The sequence below is a fragment of the Neomonachus schauinslandi genome, chromosome 2 (genome assembly GCF_002201575.2).
Source record: "Neomonachus schauinslandi chromosome 2, ASM220157v2, whole genome shotgun sequence".
Lineage (NCBI taxonomy): Eukaryota > Metazoa > Chordata > Mammalia > Carnivora > Phocidae > Neomonachus > Neomonachus schauinslandi.
Genome location: NC_058404.1, coordinates 4,320,774 through 4,328,094, shown reverse-complemented (window position 1 = coordinate 4,328,094; position 7,321 = coordinate 4,320,774).

Here is a 7,321-nt window from a genome sequence, read left to right as displayed (position 1 = left end):
TGCAGAAGATTGAAACTGGACCATTTCCTCATACCACACACAAAAATAGACTCCAAATTGTTGAAAGAGCTCAACGTGAGACAGGAGTCCATCCAAATCCTAAAGGAGAACACAGGCAGCAACCTCTTCAACCGCAGCAGCTTCTTCCTAGAGACATCGCCAAAGACAAGGGAAGGAAGGGCAAAAATGAACTATTGGGACTTCATCAAGATAAAAAGCTTTTGCACAGCAAAAGAAACAGTCAACAAAAGCAAAAGACAACCGAGAGAATGGGAGAAGATATTTGCAAATGACATATCAGATAAAGGACTAGTATCCAAAATCTATAAAGAATTTCTCAAACTCAACCCCCAAAGAACAAATAATCCAATCAAGGAATGGGCAGAAGACATGAACAGACATTTTTCCAAAGAAGACATCCAAATGGACAACAGACACATGAAAAAGTGCTCAACATTGCTCAGCATCAGGGAATTCCAAATCAAAACTTCAGTGAGATACCACGTCACACCAGTCACAATGGCTAAGATTAACAAGTCAGGAAATGACAGATGTTGGCGGGGATGCGGAGAAAGGGGAACCCTCCTACACTGCTGGTGGGAATGCAAGCTGGTGCAACCACTCTGGAAAACAGTATGGACGTTCCTCAAAAAGTTGAAAATAGAGCTGCCATATGATCCAACAATTGCACTACCTGGTATTTACCCCAAAGATACAAATATAGGGATCTGAAGGGGTATGTGCACCCTGATGTTTATAGCAGCATGTCCACAATAGCCAAACTGTGGAAAGAGCCAAGATGTCCATCGCCAAATGAATGGATAAAGAAGATGTGGTATATATATAATGGAATATTATGCAGCCATCCAAAGAAATGAGATCTTGCCATTTGCAATGATGTGGATGGAACTGGAGGGTGTTATGCTGAGTGAAATAAGTCAGAGAAAGACATGTATCATATGACCTCACTGATATGAGGAATTCTTAATCTCAGGAAACAAACTGAGGGTTGCTGGAGTGGGGGGTGGGGTGGGAGGGATGGGGTGACTGGGTGATAGACATTGGGGAGGCTATGTGCTATGGTGAGCACTGTGAATTGTGCAAGACTGTTGAATCACAGATCTGTACCTCTGAAACATAATGCAATATTGTTAAGAAAAAAAGAAGTAGATAGCAGGAGAGGAAGAATGAAGGGGGTGAAATCGGAGGGGGAGATGAACCATGAGAGACAATGGACTCTGATAAACAAACTGAGGGTTCTAGAGGGGAAGGGGGTTGGAGGATGGGTTAGCCTGGTGATGGGTATTGGGGAGAGCATGTTCTGCATGGAGCACTGGGTGTTATGCACAAACAATGAATCATGGAACACTACTTCAAAAACTAATGATGTAATCTATGGTGATTAACATAACAATAAAATTTTAAAAAATGTATAAGTTGTGATGCTTTCTCAGAAATGTCAGTGGTGCCTCTCACTTTATGACACAGATGTTACACATTTTATCAGACAATAAATTGCTTTCCCTGAATTGGTAGCCTCTAGGTTGGTCAAAAGAGAACTTACACGTCATGGTATCATAGCTTTAGAGTTTTGGCCAAAGCTTGCAGTTCTGTTTAGAGGAATCTGAAGTCTCAGAACATCACTCAGCAAAATAGGGCAACATGGATTCCAGAGTCCGCTCTGTGATTTGGATCTGTTAGAAAGAAACAAACTCCTCTCTTCAAAATGCCGGATGAAGTCATCAAGTGATCCTATAATTTTATATTTTGTAAATATTGGGACTTTGAGGAATCAAAGGATTAAATGAAGCAATTCATGACACCATACTAGCTGAGAAAGAAACTACCAACTGTTACTATTTAAATAGAGATGTTTTTGCTTAAATGGTTGTTATTGATTTGTTAAACTTTTGTTTATCATCAACAGCATTAGCTTTGATGTTCCATACGTAAGATTGATTACTTATTTTCAGAGTGTTGTTTCTCCCTTACTTCACTAATTTTCCTTTAATTTTATTTTCGTTATTTAGATTTTTAAGTTTTATATTAACTTAAAATTATATTTCCTATCAAAAGGCAGTGGATCTCTTTTCAGGGGCACTGCGTAGCATAGAAACTCAGCGACACGGAGTTTGCTGGTAAAACTTTCAGAACCAGTTCTCTCGGGGAAGTCCTGATTTATAGGATTTGCTGATTTCTGTGATTTAAATATTTTCACCATGGCTGATTTCCAGCTACCAACATGATGTCAGTTAGCTTGCAAATTTTCTGAAGATGTAACAATCGGCTTTTGGGGAGCAGTGTCAGCGAGCTCCAGCATATCAGTGACTGGGTCTGGGCCAGCTCTGACACCAGCCTGTGGGGGGACTGTAAGTCAGTCCCTGGGCTTCGGGTTCCTCATCAGGTGAAGGGGTTGGAGCTGGGCTTAAACTCTTAAAATGCTGCATTAGGTTGCTCCAGTGGCTTGAGAAAGGATTCTTGGGGGTCACTTTTGGAAGAGGATATAAGAGGATATTTAGGAGATACCGAGCCGTTAGGGTTCTACCTCCTGACATCCACTTCAAATTTGAAGGGCCATCCTGACTCTTTCATGGAGTTTTTTAGATTTCTATGTAAGGTACTGTTTGAAGACAAGCTTTTATTACTAAGGAAAAACATTAGAAAGTCATTTGAATAATTGATCTTAAAGACCCCTCCCATGTATAAAAATTGATGATTGTATGAAACTTAAAATGTGAGTCAAAAACCTACATAATGATGTCTGTGAATAGTACTGGACTTTCCCTTCCCTGGTTAAATTTTTTAATTTTATTTTGTTTTTAAATTTTCATTCCAGTATAATTAATATAGAGTAGTTATATTAGTCTCAGGTATATAATGTAGTGATCGAAAAATTCTAGATATTACTCATTACTCATCACAGTAAATGTACTCTTAATCCCTATCACCTATTTCACCCATTCCTCCCACCCACCTCCCCTCTGGTAACCATGTGTTTGTTCTCTGTAGTTAAGAGTCTGTTTCTTGGTTTGTCTCTTTTTTCCCCTTTGTTTTGTTTCTTAAATTCCACAGATGAGTGAGATCATATGGTAGTTGTCTTTCTCTGATGGACTTATTTCAGTTAGCATTATACTCTCTAGATCCATCCATGTTGTTGCAAATGGCAAGATTTTGTTCTTTTTATGACTAAATAATATTCCATTATATAAAAATATATATATTTATACACATATACCACATCTTCTTTATCCATTCGTCAGTCGATGGACACTTGGGCTGCTTCTGTGGTTTGACTATTGCCAATAATGGTGTAAAAAACATAATGGTGTAGGGGAAAATGAAGGTGGGGAGTTGGAGGGGGAGACGAACCATGAGAGACGATGGACTCTGAAAAACAAACTGAGGGTTCTAGAGGGGAGGAGGGTGAGAGGATGGGTTAGCCTGGTGGTGGGTATTGAGGAGGGCACATTCTGCATGGATCACTGGGTGTTATATGCAAACAATGAATCATGGAACACCACATCAAAAACTATTGATGTAATGTATGGTGATTAACATAACATAATAATTAAAAAGAAAAAAGAAAAAAAATAATGGTGTAATAACCATGGGGGTGTGTATATCTTTTAGAATTAGTGTTTTTGTATTCTTTGGGTAAATACCCAGTAGTGCTATTGCTAGATCATAGTGTAGTTCCTTTGTTAACTTTTTGAGGAACTTCCATATTGTTTTCCAGAGTGGCTGCACCAGTTTGCATTCCCACCAACACTTCACAAGGGTTCCTTTTTCTCCACATCCTCGCCAACACCTGTTGTTTCTTGTGTTGTTGATTTTAGCCATTCTTCCAGGTGTGAGGTAGTATCTCATTGTGGCTTTGATTTGCATTTCCCTGATGATTAGTAATTTTCCCTTTATTTTTTTTAAAGAAAACACTTATAATCATCATTATCCTCATATCATTTTATAACAAAATCATGGAATGCCTTATTCCACAAATCCAGGGTTCACTGATTTAATCAAATATAACAAGAAGATACAGAGCGAGGTAAAGCTTCTATCTTTTCTTAAGGCCAGAAAATACTCTGTTGTATATATGCTGTCAATGGTCATTTGGGTTGTTTGGACATCTTGACTATTGTGATTAATGCTGTAATGAACATGGGAGGGCAGATATCTCTTCAGGATTCTGATTTCAGTTCTTTTTCCAGAAATGGGATTTCTAAATCATGTGGTAGCTCTGTTATTAATTTCTTGAGAAACCACCCTTCTGTTTCTAGAGGGACTGCAGAGGGTTTGGTTCAGTTTTAAAGTAGAATCATATGGGAGAGGACAAATCTCTTCCTGAACCAACGATTCTACCCAGAAGAGTCACTCTTATAGAAATTTCTTTATTTTTTTAATTTAAAAGTTTTATTTATTTATTTATTTGACAGAGAGCACAAGTAGGGGGATTAGCAGAGGGAGAGGGTGAAGTAGGCCCCTTGCTGAGGGAAGCCTGATGCGGGAATAGATCCCAGGAATCTGAGATCATGACCTGAGCTCAAGGCAGACGCTTAACCAACTGGGCCACCCAGGCGCCCCTAGAAATTTCTTTAAAACTCACATTATAGTGATGATAATTAACAATCCTACATTGAGTTATAATTTACAGGGCATGTGGCAAGAGTGCCTTTCTGTAGCTTCCTCTTTTTTCCCCATAATTTGAGGTCTTGCTTGAATGCATCTGGTCAATTTAGCAGAGAATGATGACTTACTACTTTTGTCTTAGTGATTTTGTTTTTCAAACTGGTTGCATTGGTAAGTTATCTTGATTTTTATATTTTTTTCATACACCAAAACATTTGGCAAAATCACATATTGGTTTTAACAGTGCTTTCATTGTATTCTCTTGGGTTTCCTAAGGATACAATTATATCATGTACAAATAATGTTTTTCCCTTTCCAAATTTATTTGGGAATAAATTGGTTATATAAACTTATTTTCTTATCTTATTTCATTAGCTGATATCTCCAAAAAAATAAAAATGGGATAGAAGTCACAAAGCAATGTTATTTATTTGTTTGTTTATTTATTTTTATTAATGTGTAGTTGACATATTAGTTTCAGGTGACAAAGCAATGTTAGACAGTAGAACCCCAGGATCTATTAAATAAATGAACATCAAAACCTTTCATATAATAAAATATCAATCAGCTTGCTATAGGAGAGGGCAATAATTATAGGCACTATGGACTTATACAGAATGAGAGGAATTATCCATTTTAGAGAGATAATAAGACAGAATATAGTGAAAAGTTATTTAATATATAAAGAGCATAACAATTACATGTACTTTTCTAAATTTTAAATTCACCATTATTGCCCATGAATGCTGGATTACTTTGTAGAACTAAGGCTCTTTATTGAAGTAAAGGGCATTTTTTATAATAGTTTCAGTTATGATAACTTTTTTTCCCCGTATAGTGGAAATATTGATTCTCAGGCTATTTAACTTTGAAGTGCTATTTAAAAACAGAAGCCAGGGACACCTGGATGGCTCAGTTGGTTAAGTGTCTGCCTTCAGCTGAGGTCATGATCACAGAACTCTGGAATTGAGTCTCGCATCAGGCTCCTTGCTCAGCGGGGAGCCTGCTTCTCCCTCTGCCTGCCTCTCCCACTGCTTGTGCACTCTCTCCCTCTCTTTCTCTCTCCCACTCTGTCAAATAAATAAATAAAATATTTTAAAAAAATAAATAAAAACAGAAGCCAACTAGCTATGGAATCTTAAAGAGACCATACAAAAAACTGAGGGGCTCTCTGGAGGTGTTTTTCTATCTCTTTCTTTCAAAAATTGAATACCTACTATGTGCACCACACTGTGATAGATCCTGGGATTTATTGTTGAGCAAAACAGATATGGTCCCTAATGGCATGGAATTTACCGTCAACAGCCATATACAAATAATAAGGACCTGATGTTAGCAACTTGATGGGATCTAGAACAATCTGTGAAAGAGTGACTAGTTAAAGGGAGAAATACGGAAAATGACTAATGAAGAGTAATGAAGAGTATTTACTGAGTTTAATGTGTAGTCATATGGGACAACATAGTTCATATGGGACATGACCCTCAATTAAGTGGCAATGCCTCCTGAGGGAGTATTACTTCTTCAGCTATAATGAACAGTAAGTATAAGAAACTGTGAAATATGAAAAGGGGTTTGCTGTTGTTTTTTTTTTTGAGAAGAAACCACATGCTGGAAACTACACCTGGTACTTTATGGATTTATCAGTTGATCCACACAAGTGTCTTTTTATTAGCACAAAGACTGAGGGTCATAGACTGTAAAGATTGACATCTTGTAAGTGCAATAATTTGAACCCAGAACTTTCTAGTTGTAAGTCTATGCCCATCTTTTTATTCTTACAAGAATAAAAATGATGCTGTTCTCAAGAATGTTTATTCTTTTTGGAGAAAACATTTTTTTTTTTTTTCAAATACAATCCATAATTAGAATTTGGGGATTGTAAGCTTGTAGGTGTATAAGGAACATATCCACACATAGTTTCAGAACTGTTTGTATACATTACTTTCTTTGATTTTAGACTGCAAAGGTTCGAACCACAATCTTGCATACCCACCATTAAAATGTGTTTTAACTGTATCTGTAAATATACTGGAATCTTTTAATAGAGTTTATTTGACATAAGCATTCATGCAATTTGTACATTTTTCATCTCTGATGTTTCCCCTTTGCTATTTTATGTTTTGTTATTGATTTTTTTTAATTCCAGTAAAGTTAATGTATGATGTTATATTAGTTTCTGATGTACAATACAGTGATTCAACAATATTATATGTTAGTGCTCATCATGATAAGTGTAGCCTTAATCCCTTTTATTTCAGCCATCCCCTACCTACCTCCCCTCCGGCAACCACCACTTCGTGCTATATATTTAAGAGTTTAGGGGTTTTTTTGTCTCTTTTTTTCTTTGTTCATTTGCTTTGTTTCCTAAATTGCACATGAGTGAAATCACATGGCATTTGTCTTTGACTAACTTATTTCACTTAAAAATGGGCAGAAGAAATGAACAGACATTTCCTCCACGAAGACACACAGATGGCCAACAGACACATGAAAAAATGCTCAACATCACTCATGATTGAGGAAATGCAAATGAAGATCATAGTATCTTCTGACTGGTGCAAGAATGGCTAAAACCAAAAACACAAGAAACAAGTGTTGTGCTTTAAAAGTCATTTTGATGCAGTTTGAAGTGTTGGGGTTTGGAGCTGATGGCCAAGAAAGAACTCTTGAGACATCTTTGGTGCAAAAAGGT